We start from the raw sequence: 15,623 nt of genomic DNA, 5'->3' as shown, positions 1-15,623 counted from the left end.
GGGGTACAAATTGGAACATTCATTTGTGCCGCGGGCGGGAGTTTGCGTGTACGTCAGAGAGGATATCTGTTCTCGTCGCCTCGGGTCGCTTGAAGGAAGGGACCTATCTAGCCTCTGGCTGCGCGTAGACTGCGATGACCATCCGCGATTCTACGCATGCCTGTATAGGTCCCATAGCGGAAATACCGAAACTGAGCGACTCATTGAGCACATCCAAATGGCTACAGATTCCCTGCTCGAAGGGGTTCCTACCGCTGAAATCGTGATACTTGGCGATTTTAACGCTCACCATGCCGATTGGCTCGGTTCGGAAACCACCGATCACGCGGGAAGATTCTTTCACGACTTTGCTTTAGCTTACGACCTGTCACAAATGGTCCCTGCGATTACGCGAATACCAGATGTGGATGGTCATAAACCCTCTTTGTTGGACCTTCTGCTGACCTCACATCCGGAGACCTATCAAGTCTCTGTTGACCCGCCATTGGGTTCATCGGATCATTGTGTGGTCCGGAGTACTGTGCCTACTACGCGCCCTCCTCGGCCCCGTTTTTCGGGTTGTCGTCGTATTTGGCACTATCGGTCAGCAGATTGGGATGGGATGCGGTCTTTCTTTGCGTCCTACCCTTGGGGGCCTATGTGCTTTTCGTCGGAAGCTCCAGATTCCGTCGCTGCCTCTGTCGCCGAAGTGGTTCTGCAGGGCATGGAACTTTTTATTCCATTCTCTGCGGTGCCGATCGGTGGCAGGTCACAGCCCTGGTTTAAGCGTTCTTGCAAGGCGGCATCGCGTCGAAAGCGAGAATGCTTTAATGCATGGGCGGAAGCGGCGATATCTCGTGATGCCAATACCAGCGAACATAAAAAAGCATATAACTCAGCCTCCAGGTCCTTCAAACGGGAAATCGCTAAGGCAAAGTCAGAGCACATCGCCAGATTTGGCGAGAGATTGGCCCAACTCCCTTCTGGGACCCGAGCCTTCTGGTCTCTCGCCAAAGCTGTACAAGGGAATTTTTGTCAGCCATCGATACCACCGCTGCACAGAGAGGATGACTCGCTCGCCCACACTGCGAAGGAGAAGGCCGACCTCTTGGGCTGTCTCTTTGCGTCCAACTCGACTTTGGATGACCGGGGGAGATCACCACCGGCGATTTCGCGGTGTGATAACTCAATGCCGGAAATCACATTCCAGCAACGTGCTGTTCGCAGAGCACTATCTTCCTTGGACATTCATAAGTCGAGCGGGCCGGATGGTATCCCTCCAATTGTGCTGCGTACATGTGCTCCTGAGTTGGCTCCGGTCCTGACGCGCCTTTTCCGGTACCTGTACTCGCTCGGCACTGTCCCGAAGTGCTGGAAGACCGCTTCGATACATCCGATCCCTAAAAAAGGCGATCGCACTGATCCATCCAACTATCGCCCAATCGCAATAACCTCCTTGTTCTCCAAAATAATGGAATCCATTATTAATGGCCAGCTCTTGAGTTATCTAGAGGGCCACCAGCTGATTAGCGACTATCAGTACGGCTTTCGTCGTGGTCGTTCAGCTGGTGACCTTCTAGTATACCTTACTCATAGATGGGCAGAGGCAATTGAGTCCAAGGGGGAGGCACTAGCGGTTAGTTTGGACATAGCGAAAGCCTTCGATCGGGTGTGGCACAAAGCACTGCTCTCGAAGCTACCAGCCTACGGGCTTCCTGAGAAATTATGCGACTGGATCTCCAGCTTTCTAGCCGATCGGAGCATCAAGGTCGTCGTCGACGGAGCATGTTCCGACCTTAAACCCGTGAATGCTGGGGTCCCACAAGGCTGTGTTCTGTCCCCGACCCTGTTTCTTCTGCATATCAATGACATGTTGCAACTTAGCAACATTCATTGCTATGCGGACGACAGCACTGGGGATACTCTTTACACTGGCCGGGCAGGTATTTCTCGGGCAGTTGTCGATGAGTACCGGAACAAACTTGTGTCTGAAGTCGAAACTCTTTTACGTGGAGTCTCGGACTGGGGTAGACTAAACCTAGTCCAATTTAACCCCAAGAAGACACAAGTTTGCGCGTTTTCCGCGAAAAAAATACCCTTTGTCGCTACTCCTCTTTTCGAAAACACTCTTCTTGAAGCCACAGCCAGCATCGGAATACTTGGCGTTGACATATCGAACGACGTTCAGTTTCGCGGTCATTTGGAGGGAAAGGCTAAATTAGCCTCCAAAAAGCTTGGTGTGCTCAGCAAGGCGAGACGGTACTTCACTCCGGGCCACCGCTTGCAACTCTATAAAGCGCAAATACGGCCCCACATGGAATACTGTTCTCACCTCTGGGCGGGGGCTCCCCAGTACCAGCTCCTTCCACTTGACCGTATCCAACGAAGAGCGGTTCGAATCGTCGATGACCAATCCCTCTCCGAGCGGCTCGATCCTTTGGCGTTGCGTAGAGATGTGGGGTCACTCTGCATCTTCTACCGCATTTACCATGGAGAGTGTTCAGAGGAGTTGTTCGGATTAATACCTGCAGCTGAGTTTCAGCATCGGACGTCGAGGCAAAATACAAAATTCCACCCGTATCACCTCGACGTCCGACGTTCCACGACTGAGCGTTTCTCAAGGCAATTTTTGCCGCGCACCACCGCTATGTGGAACCAGCTGCCCACTGAAGTATTTCCGAACCAATTCGACTTAGGGTCCTTCAAGAAAAGAGCGTACAAATTCTTAAAAGGCCGGCAACGCACTCGCGAGCCCTCTGGCATTGAGAGTGTCCATGGGCGGCGGTATCACTTAACATCAGGTGAGCCTCCTGCCCGTTTGCCCCCTATTTTATTAAAAAAAAAAAAAAAAAAAAATTGACTACTTACGTGTTAATTAAATATATTGTCGTATATCTACTTGTTTACAAGCATGGTACGTCAAGATGCGACGCCATATTGAAAAGCATTTTGACTGATTCTCGAAATTATGAATGCCATTTGCAAAGGTTGTAGTCACTAATAATACTCTGAAATTGTATTTAAAATGTCAAATAGGTCATTTATATTCCTAACTACAACTTATCTTAATAACATATACGCTACATCTCAATAATATCACCAATATGTACAACAATGGCCGTTTAATATTACTTGAACCAAAAAATATACTAAATGTCTCGACAAGAATGAAATGTCCAACAATAGGAGGGATGTACGGACACTCATTGTTGCAAACGTTAAACTCCATTTGAAAATACACGATGTAATTTTCGGTACAAAACTGTCATTGTCAAAGCTGACCGAGAATGGCTGCCTGTTTTTTAATATAGACTATAGACAACAAAATAATAATTCGTACACGTGTAAAATATATGGGTGGAGAAACAAAAACGATCGCGCATTTTGTTTGTCCTCGGAGACAGAGACACGGATTGTGTCGCATCTGCTATTAGAATAAATATTATTAATTTCATCCAATATTTTTATGTATACAGGGGTTTTGTAAGGGGTGGCTTTATTCAAAATCTTAAAGCAAATAGCTTTTAAATGCTTAGCTAATAATGCTTCTTCTTTTAGTGACACTCAAGTGCCATCAGTCTAGTGAAGCGTGTCTTGTCCTGTGCCAGATGCAGCAACTTTTCCGCTGTCGCAATACAGCAATCCATAACATTACGAAACCATGGTTTTTTCCCTTCTACCCACACGCTGATAACCCAGAATTTTTTTATTATAATTAATTGAAGGAGGCAACGCATCGCCTAGGTACCAAATTTGGTCTTCAATTAGAAAACAAATTAATTTATAAATTATTTTTCTGCTTGGACCATAGAACATTTATACCTTTTCATGACGCGTACAGCGCACGATTTTACATAAATCCTTGCTTTCCTGATTATTGAGTCAAACTTGTTTATGTACTTGACCAATTTGTCTTTGAGAAAACATAGGTTAAATAATTTAACAGTAGTGAAATTAGTTTTAGCTCCAACAAGTGAAACTAAAATAACTCTAGACTCGAAAAGTATTAGTGCAATTTGCCAGTGTTGTTTGCACTGTTAATTTGTAAAGAGCTTGATAATGGGCATAGGCGAAGTCTCATATATTATTCCTGCTGATAAAGTTGGAAAGCTTTTCTTCGTATAATGAATAATACTATGTACTCAGTATATACTATTTGATATTTATTATTTAATTACAATTCCCCTAAAATCATTTAGGACAAAAATAAATACACTTTATTTTTAAAGAGCTTGATGAAGGAAATAGGATAAGTCTCATATATTATTCCTGCTGATAAAGTTGGAAAGCTTTTCTTTCTATAATGAATAATACTGAGCTATACATGTATGAATTGATAGGTATGATATATATACAGTTATGTTAGATCAATTTAGTAATACAAAAAAAATACAAGTTGAACCGTCCTTGGGGTATTTTTAAATCGCTTTAAAAGCTCACTTTAAAAACGTATATAACATCTATTACATTTTTTTATCCCCATAATATTTGATTTAAGTAAAATAATGAATGAGAGCAGCGTTGGCCTAGTGGCTTCAGTGTGGGACTCTCATCCCAGAGATCGTATCTTCGATCCCCGGCTGTGGTAATGCACTTTCTTTCTATGTGCGCATTTAACATTCGCTCCAACGGCGAAGAAAAACATCGTGAGGAAACCGACATGTCAACCAAAAAGTCGATGGCGTGTGTCAGGCACAACCTAGTAGATCAAAATTCATAATGAAACAGATTTGGAAATCTGAGGCTCAGACCTAAAGAGGTTGTTGTGTTGCGCCATTAATTTATTTTTATTCTTTAGAAGATATATGTATGCATATGTTTACAAATAGGGCTCGTTATAGCTTACTTACTGTATTATTATTATGTTAAAGTTATTGTTTGATACAAGGCTTGCAAGTGCGTTGCCGGCTTTTAAGGTACGCTCTTCTATTGAAGGCTTTAGTAACGGTTCGAAAATCCAAAGTTCAGATGTTGCAGCGGCCGAATTAACGCGTATATCAAGCTTTAAAAATACTATCCAAACTCATTTTCGCTGGTTTTCCGGTGCTTCATATGTTCTCCAAGTGATTTTTCAGCGGTGAAAAATACAGGCAGAATATCGTATGTTTTCCTTTGAAAGCGCTGCAATGAGACGGACATGCTGTGAATTTTGATGACGTGGGGTGTGAATTGCGTTTAGTTGAAGGGCTCGAGGGGCCGTCCCTGTTTGCTCTATATGAAGTAGTGTTTTGGTCAATAAAAGTACTCAATCTGTGTATAATGCGTTTTATGGCGCGAGGCTTAATAGTAAATTTCAGGGTAACTTTTATTATTGAAATACATAAATAAAAAATATCCTTTAATTTTATAGTCATATTGTTCAAATAGTCCTCCTATTAATTATATATTATATTTTATTAATATTTATATACCCATTATATAAATATTTCGTTGATATATGAGGTTAAATTAGAAGTTAGAATTTTAGCACTTCCTCCGAGAAATGACAATTTTGTCTTACACAAGCAACCTGGAGCTAGTAATGGCCCAGCAGTTTTCGAAGGGTCAAGCTTACGTTTAGGGTTGTCCATTGTGCCTTTTGGTGCTTTCGGTGATGTCACTTGTTTTGTCCAATCTTGAAAATTTAATCATGAAATTTTTTTTTGCGTACCTGACTGTTACTGTTTTTTTAAGATTTATGTTGTTTTTCCTTACTGTCAATGTAGTGTACTGTGATTTCCAGGTATCGGTTTTTTGCGTACCTGACGGCCATATAGAAAACATATAAAAGAGAGCTATAACCTGAATAAACTTAAATGTACATATATTCTTACTGTGTTTTTTCCTTACTGTCAATGTAGTGTACTGTGATTCCAGGTATCGGTGTGATTAATTCAGTAGATTGCTTTGTGCCTCTGCGACACAAACTGATGTTGATTGGCTCTGTAAATAATTAAGGACGTGTTACTAATATTCATGTAAAGTTTTGTACTGAAAGTCATCTCAGTATCTGCTGTGTATTTTTAATGATGCAGGGACTACTACAGTGAAAATATTTACAAAAAGTTGAGATATGTTGATTATTTGTTGTATTCTATAAGTCAGCGGTATTACGGTGGACCCGGCAAACGTTTTGGCATTTTTTTTCTAGTGAGAGTTGAAAATTATTACTACTACTAATCGCTATTATTTATATAAGACATTATGGAACATTACAATCTAGCCTAACTTAAGACTCACCTAATTAGTTAAAAAGGATTTTTAACATAAAGTGTCCAATAACACTACTTAGTCTCTATTAAAGGAAAGACACTCTGATCTTGTGTTCTATATTTTCACGCGCTCACATTTATATGTTAAGTGAGGCAATTATAATTTCCTTGTTTGTTAAGTTTTGGTTTATCTTTCCAGTTCTTCTCGCCCGCTCTACGCCCTTCATTTGGAAACCGTTAGTAACTGTAACAGATCTGCTTCAACATTGAATCTATGTTCATAAGTGTAGATAATTACCTACATACAATGAGATTTAATAATTGATAGAAAAATTGGCATTGGTGGTAAAAGGGTGAAGTATTGTTTGCCAAAATGACATACATATACCTAGTCCAGCCGTATGTTCTGTTAAAAATGAAAATGCATTTTTTTTTATGAAGTAATGTAATCTTATTAAAATTTATACCTACATATTTATCAACGTCTCAGCAAAAAATAAACAAATATTGTATTCGAAATGGCCACCTTTAGCTTTTATTACATAGACTTAACGCACCAAGGTAAATTTCGCCACAGCTTGCTCCAAAGATTCTCTAAGAGACTCAATGTCGCCGGGTCGTATATTTGGAAGTCTAAAGGGTTGAGGTCTGGGCTAGATGAGGGCCAGTCTTGACAGCCTTGCCTAGTTCGTGCCTTGTGACCAGGTGGAGAATCCCACTGGAAAGTCGACGGTATATTTAAAAAAATGTGTACTATTTGTATTAAACTGAGAGATTGACAAGACTATTTTGATACACTTTGACTGAAGTTTTCACTCCTTTTTCACAAAAATGTAGTTTTGTGACTCCTTGATAAGACACGCCCTACCAAACCATCACTGACGTAAGATGAAGACCACTTTGTACCTTACCGACTACTACTATAGAACTGTGAGCGTACACTTTATCATTTTGCTTATTGTAGTGTTCTTCAATCATGCAATTTTTTTCATTGGAGAAAGAGTAATGTTTCTGTGCTTATCAGTTCCGTATCACGATAGAATTGTAAAGATTGATTTAGGGCATGTCTTGTATATCGACGATAAGCACCGAGTTTCAGGTCTTGTTTTATACTACGCGACAGAGTCCTAGCGGCAATCTTCATTTCTCGCGATAAGATTTTTGCTCTCTAATGGGGTTTCGAGGACTTCTGGCTTTAATAACATTAACAGCCTTTGTAGTTTTACGAGCATGCGGCCGCCCCGAAATTTTATGGTCTTTGACTTACGAAGTGTTGTTGTATCCGTTGATAGTACAATATACGAACATACGACTGATACCAAGCTTTTGAAGTGTCTGGAATATGAATAACACTTGAGCAAGGCGATCACTGCAATCCTATTTTCTTTAATACCCTATATTTTAATTTGATAATTTGAACTCAAAAAATATTTGAAATGGCGCAAAATCGAAAGAAGTTTTTAAAATAATATACGTGTTCCAAATTCAAAATAATTAAAAAGTTGAAAAAAGGAAAAGTTTTTATCACAGTATCTATGGCCACACTAGTTATAAAAAACATTTTAATAACTGTCCCAATTTGCGTTTTACACTGCTAGTGCAGTCGTGAAATTTTCTATATTTTTTATCATCAAATGCACGAATTAGCTCGAGTCTTGTCCCGTGTGCAAACAAACATACACATCGCAAAATTTTGCTAAAAACACGATAATATTTATACGATACTTTTAACAGGTTTTGCGCCATACTTTTTATATCCATAGAAGAAAATAGCTAAATATACTGCCAAGACCACGTAAGACGTTTTTCAGGCAATAACGTTATTGCAAACTCACGTCTCCACAATAAATTTATAATCCATTCAATCTTCGCTCATTTTTCCACTTTGAAAGGTGACTCTCATTTTGTGTTGAATAGCTTTTGTGCAATTTTATAAAAGCAGGTGAACAGGTATGTTATTCTTTCACTTTTAAAATATATCATTTATTTTTAATCTTTTGAACTTACAGCTGTAATGTCCGAATTTAAGTTTTATATAGGTTTATAAAAATATTGATAAAAAATTATATTGATTAATTTTCGTATATTACTAGCTCGTGAACTTCGTTTTGCCTTAATTTAATTTTTACTTAGCCCACTTTTTCAGTAAATACATGCCATCATATGGAACAATACGTCTTAAGAACATAAAAAGTATGTTTGTATATTTTTTAACAATTTTTTCCCTGTCTTAATCTTTCTCGCCATAAAAACCTTCCTCCTTCAAAAATAGTCCAAGTAAAAAAAGGACTCGATTTGTTTCAGCTGTTCAATTTAAGTTTTAAATATATGTTAGATAATTTGACGTTAATACGGTTCATGGTGAAAATTAGATAGATATTTTTTATTAAAGTTTTTTGCCATAAACAAACATGATTTGTCTCAACCACACGTGATACATTATAATCACAATGATATATAGATACATATATCAATAAAGATCACGATGACCTACGTCTATACATAAATATTTCTACATGACAAAAGTGACCTATATGACATTAATACACGTATATAAATCAATTAATTATCCTATACTATTAATTACAAGACCAATCAATAAAAGTATGAAAAATTATTTAAACTTTTTAGTATTGTATTCAAAAGAAATTTTAATTAAAACAAACATATACATATGTATATGCGTATCAGTTTCATTATAAATTATACAGTATCCCTCCTACGTGCATAAGCTTAAGTTTTAGGCATTTAGGCCACTCCTGGCTGAGTTTAATTTAAAAGGAATTCCTAAGAGATATAATATCAAACAATATCCCCGGCGGCATTACAAGGTAAGCCCAATAATGAGACAAAGGTTAATGACCTGTTGTTACCTGCTGGGGGTGTAGCCACAATTACTTAGCTTTGCACAGCTTAAAGCTTTGTCCTCGTATAACGAGCTGTTACAGTGTCGAGGCAAGCTAATAATGTTTTTTTTGTAAAACTTTTGAAAATTTTATCAAAGTTTTCTGTTCAGTCAACCTGCAAGGTTCTTACTTAGAAAGCAGGACCAATAAATTATTATATTTAAAAGTGTATGTCATATAAGTGATACAGTTGCGCATGGGCACTTAATACCTGTGGAACTGCGAGTACGATACCGGCCTTTTAAGAATTGGTACGCTGGGCAGTTGATATGGTATAGTGGTGGTGCGTGGCAAAAACTGCCTTAAAAAACACTAATTTGTGTAACGATGGACGTCGAGGTGATACGGGTGGAATATCGTATTCTGCCTCGAGGTCCGTCTTATTTTTGACGGTTAGGAACCGATAGTTATTCTATTAAAACTACGTAAAAATACATTTTGTAAGAATATTTTATATGGTACCTACTACTTATATTACTCCTTTGTAGCCATTACCTTACTTGTATGAAATAAATCTTCCAGTCGCGAGATGGCATAATAAAATACAATAGAGATTTAATAGGTACCTACAGCAACTCACCTCAGGAAATTTTACTGAACATTATAATATGATGTTCTGTAAACACAGACGAACCTTTACATATTTATATGGAGTTGATACAATACAATACAATACAATTCAGTATTACTTTTGCTTATTTTATAAATCACAATTTTTAGTTACAGTTATCTTCAAATTAATTCCAAAATCTATATACAAAGTTATACATGACGTAAGGAATTTACATACTATCTATTTATACAATATATATATGACGTATGTTGTGCAAACAAAGAAACCATATCTAAACTCTCTATAATAAAACTTTTAAAACAGTAGGACTTCTCTATAAGTGACTCAATTTGTAGCCGCTGCCCCCAAGTGTCTACAAGTGTAACCTAAGTTGTAACATCTCTATATATCTTGGGACGGGTCTTAGGGGCAAATAGCGTAAAGTAGACTTTGTCTCGACTACACCATCAATCATTCAAGCACGACTTATACGAGAGACTCCCGAGAGATGAATATTGAGATATAGTTGACACTTGTTTTCAGACAGTATTATACATATTTGTTACCTAGTGGCTGTCACTTTATTAGCGTGGATATTATTTTGTGAGACCTCCATTTTTATTATTAACTTGCGACTGCCTTTACCTCCGTTCACCCCTGTACTGGGGGATGTCATAAGATTATATCAAAAAGATGGATTCAAATGCATACATTATTAAACAAGATAGCTTGTTTTATCGCGAGTACATTTATGTATTGGAGATACGAATTGGTATATAAACTACAAAACAAATCGTTCTTCCATCAACGAATCTTTAACTAAACATAAATATTTATGTTTCGTATGAAATGATTTTTGCCGTCAGCTAGCTTTTATTAATTAGAAATAACAAAACTTTTATAAATCCCAAATAAGTTTAATAACTTTGTAAACGATGCGTCTAGACACCTACGCTGAACGAATGACCTTTGACACCTGTCAAATAATTAAATGAGAATATTTATTTCAATAAACTTTATCGTAAATCACATTATTCTTATTATTACTAAGAATATTAATATAGTCAGGGAATAAAAATATATACAGTCAAAAACGTTTACGACAACATCGTTTAGAACAACATACCGGTTATATTGACCAAAACCAAAGGTCCCACGTGAGGTTCTAAATAACAACGACATCGGCTGTTACGACTATCGGTTTTAATGACCAAATATGAATAGTCCCTTCATATTGTTATAACAGATTTTGACAGTATTTATCTTGCCTATTATAAATATTGATTGTTTTGGACAGCGTTAATGTTTAAAGCTAGATGGCACTGTAAAACATTTTATTTTATTTGTTGTTTTGTGCAATTGCCACTAGATGGCGCATCTATATTATACAAAGCGCCCTCTGTTAGATGGTAACAGATGTATACGAACATTCACAGTATTTTACACATATACCTACTTTATTTCATAGTTAGGTAAACAGATGGCAGTGCATACCCATAATTTTATAACTAGTGCTATTTATGTCATTCAAAACCGTTTTTGACTCTTACATCTATATTATTATTGAAATCTTTAAATTGGTGCAAAATATATTTAAATACTGCTCTTTAAATAGTTTTGATTTATATCAGGATACTATATTGTGTGAATTTAATATATTGTAATGAATTCAGTGAATCAAAATAAAAAACAAAAATTAGCTCCGCCATGACAGTGATATTCACTGCCGTGACCAGGATTCGAACCTGGGTTACTACGGCCACAACGTAGGGTCCTAACCACTAGACGATCACGGCTATCGGAGCACTGGGAAATATTTTGAAATATGTGTACCTAACCTTCATTTTAAATACTATTGTTGTTACGAATTGTTTTGTTGATTAAGTTACTGATAAGACGTTTTTATATCTCTAATCTCGTATTATGTGGCAAAACAAAAGATTTTTACAGTACACGAAAAATCTCTTCTTTTCGATTATATATACATATAATAAAGTATTAGAGGCGTCATTAAGCAATTAAAAAGTCGTCACTACAACATACCAAATTTATTAAAATTTCTGAAGCTATTCTTGCGTAACGACTAAATTGCCACTTGCCTACTAGACATAACTTTAAAAACACACCTGTTAAAAATTTGACCCAGAAATCATAGCGCTTGTCTTTAAATTTAAATAACATCTTGACAATAAATTTTGGCATGTAAACGCGGCCAATTTCACACTGTAATTTGCACCCTAAAAGCATAAAAATCTAAGATTTACAATACATGAATAAAAGTATTCAAAAAACCAGTAATATCCAGTTCCCAACATATTTGAATGGCGAGTTTAGCCCCAGACTTCTATTGATAACCTAACTCGTTCCCGCAACGTGCGAAAATGTTTTAAGACATTGTAATTTTTGTTAAAGTCGTAATATTTGGTGTCTCATGTGTTGCATTAGAATTATTTACTAAAAGTGAGTTATTTTTCCTAATATTCGTTTCTGAAACGAGCTCGGCTTCATAATTATTGTAAAATAATACAAATATTTTCTTGCTAAGTGACGTTCTTTAGTTTAGTAGCATCGCCGTTGTATTCTGCAAGTTGTAAAATTCTCGTCACGCCGCGATTTTACACATGCAGCATTATCGTAAGTTCGAGTCCAATGTGTTAGCCACAGATTCACTTACAAAGCGCAATATTTGCTGATAAATAATCTTAATATATATAAATACGCATCACGTTCGTCCGCTATGGACTCCTAAACTACTTAACCGGTTTCAATCAAATTTGCACACCGTGTGCAGTTTGATCTAAATTAAAAGATAGGATATAGGATAGCTTACATATATATATAATTCTACTGTACGTGTGTATGTCACTGAACTGCTTTTAAACGGCTGGACCGATTTGAATGATTTTTGTAAGCGTTTGGGTGGAGCCCTGGATGGTTTAATTTCACACATCAGCCCGGCAGATGGCGCTGCAGTTCATATTCTCATACTTTGTTTAATATCCTAATCGCTTGAAGTATGATGGTGAACAACGTCTGTCGGGTCCGCTAGTATAATAATAATACTTGTATTTTTTTTGATGCTGTAAGGTATCTAGTGTACGTGAGTCATTTGCCTTCTAACGGGCGCTTCCGGTGATGTGATTTACCAACTTCAGAATTAAGCCTTATTCATAATGAAACTACCCCATTGCTACGACCCTTTGATCTTTATAAAACCTGTATTTTTCTTTACAAGGACGTGTGTCACATTTAATCTTGTTTATTTCACGGACCAATTTAAATTTACATAGGCTTGTTTCATATATTATTTGTTACGTGAAAAAAGCAGAGATTTTTTTGGAGAATTTGTAGTTTATTTTTATTTTGTATTGTATTAAATATTTAGTTACTAAGATCGTGGCATATGACCTGGATGACATAAGTTTGATGCCCAAAAGAACAATTGAACGGCAACTGAACTGATCAGAATTTTTCTTTTTAATTAAAATATTTTATTTTTCTGTTACATTTGAAATTCGATAAATAGTATGTTTGTTATTATCTTGCATTACCTCTTTTATTGCCATAGCAACAACTCTCCCTCTGTGAATGCGGTTCTTAGGTCATCGATACATCTCCTATTTACTGTTATCTGTGATCAGAATACACACTAAGTGATGTCAGAACGTTGTATAATAAGGAAATCGATACTCTGTGAGAATAGAAATGAGTTTTATGTTTATCTTTTATAGTAAAGTCTTATTTTACATGACCAACAAATAAATACTATTTAATGCCATTTTTGAAGTGAAACTTCTTTATCGGCATTGGAAAAAAAATACCGTCTCATTTTTCAGTTACGCGCCATATTTTTCTTGTCCCTATCATTAACTTTATTTAACCAATTAATGTAAAGTTGAATATAGTAGATCATTTTTGGAAAAATAAGGTCATAAAGAAGTTTCACTTATTACCTGTGTACATTTTATTCATATATATTTATATCACAATCATGTTTTCTTTCAACCATACTTAAGGATCGCTCATGGTTTATATTAAATAACATAAATAATAAAAGGATAATTAAGGTTTCTCATACCACACGGATTTATCCAATATTACTTCGAACCAATGTTTACCAATCTGTGCGTTTCACATGCAAGACAATATACTCCTTGCATAGATTATCTACAATATGGCAAATGCCAAGAATGTTTTGAATTTTTTAAATCAGCTTATAAACCTCAAGCATAATTCATATTTCAGTCTATGACATTTGTATAGGGATTATACTACGCTATTATAAACGAAAACCCTTCTTAAATGTACTTTAAACCTCATATATAAAGTATTGTACTTAAATATATCTCGGTCATACAAATTAATTACTAACATTAATGAAAATATTTATTAAATTATGTGTACATTACACAGACTTCTTACCGTAATTTTGTTTATTACGCTCTTAATGAGGTTTAAGTTTTAATTTAAATTTGTGTTTTTTTCTATTTTGACAGAGTCTTTCTCTTATTATGTTTCAATTTAATCGATATATATATAGGTGTAAAATTTGTAACGTCATATTTTCTTATATTTTTAAGCATGCGTATTGTTTACGCACATAATAGACACTAGTCAATACTATTAGTTACAAATTTACAAATTCTTAAAAGGCCGGCAACGCACTCGCGAGCCCTCTGGCATTGAGAGTGTCCATGGGCGGCGGTATCACTTAACATCAGGTGAGCCTCCTGCCCGTTTGCCCCCTATTTTATAAAAAAAAAAAAAATACATTTCTGATCACCTATGTATAATCATAATTGTTTTATATAATGATTTTTTAATTGTATTGAACATTGAAATATTGGTTGTTCGTTAAATAAAGTAACTTTGTCTGACATTCTCAGCACGATTTTGTTGGTTTGAGGGGTTTCGATACAGCATGCGTCACGGTCTCGGATTCGATTGTAAAACATTATGGTCATGACCATGACGCGAAAACTAATCAATATTTGTAAAACTTATCTCATCCGACAACAAATGAAATCTTAGGGTCTGGATCTAGGAGAATGAAAACATTCTCCAGGTAATAATTTTTACAAATAAAGAAGTGATATTCAAAGATATACGCAAGCCTAATATGGCTGTAATAAATTATTGCAATTAATAATAAAATAGTACGGTAAATTCCAAAAATCAAAATTTCAAAATTTCTTTTAGGAATGGTATATAACTCGTACCTGTAGTAATAGACAGACATTGGTAATCGCTGGTTACAACAATAGGTAGCAAAGTAGTTAACAAAAGATTTAATTGTTTAAAATTAATTGCTATCATTTGTATGCTTTGCCTAAGATATGTATATATCTAAGGTTATTTACAAAAATCCAGCTTATTGTCAAATTCGTATTTTCCCACATCTAACATTTCACATGAACTTGAAAGAGCTTCCTCTTATTTTCGTTATACTGGTTTTGCAATACGGAAGCTTAGCACAAAGATTCCAGTTTTACGAAATACAACGGCTCAAGTAACATCTGTCAGAGTTCGTTTGTCAAATGTATTTGTCGACATCTTTTGTTGGAACGTTTTCGTGATGGACGTCTTTGGCTCATGCCCTTTTGTTCGAGTGTCAGAAATGTTAGCTTGATACAGTTTAAATTTTGAGGGGCTAGACATTGCGTAATGTTTACAGTACCTTAGTTTTGGTACGCATGAATTGAAATACATTGAATAACAATGGAGATGCCCATGGGGCAAGATTGCTTATTATTGTTAAACATAGTTAAAAGATCTAGAAACAAATCGGTTGAGGCTGTAAAATGATGTCCTAAGGGATTAGTTGAAGAGAGTAGTGTTATGAAAATATTATGTACTAAGGTAATAAAAAAAGTCTCCAAGTTACACCCTCTCGTCTTCGGGACCACCCTTCGCAATTTCGCCAATGATAGCACGGAGTTGTAACTTTATGCTGTTCCCTAGCAAACACAGAAATAAAATATCCAAGGGTCGCGG

At 36.3% G+C, this 15,623-nt stretch overlaps 1 protein-coding gene and 1 non-coding gene across 4 annotated transcripts in view; one reads left to right on the top strand and one right to left on the bottom strand.

Annotated features, from left to right (window-relative positions):
* Positions 1 to 15,623, top strand: part of LOC123710228 (centaurin-gamma-1A) — a 132,081-nt gene that overhangs the window by 67,423 nt on the left and 49,035 nt on the right. The window lies entirely within an intron of this gene.
* Trnah-gug lies at positions 11,354 to 11,425 on the bottom strand. The gene has a single exon. It is a non-coding gene; the product is annotated as a tRNA-His (tRNA).

The sequence above is a fragment of the Pieris brassicae genome, chromosome 1 (assembly GCF_905147105.1).
Source record: "Pieris brassicae chromosome 1, ilPieBrab1.1, whole genome shotgun sequence".
Lineage (NCBI taxonomy): Eukaryota > Metazoa > Arthropoda > Insecta > Lepidoptera > Pieridae > Pieris > Pieris brassicae.
Note: the sequence above shows the minus strand (reverse complement) of the source record. Positions and strands in the feature narration are given on the sequence as shown.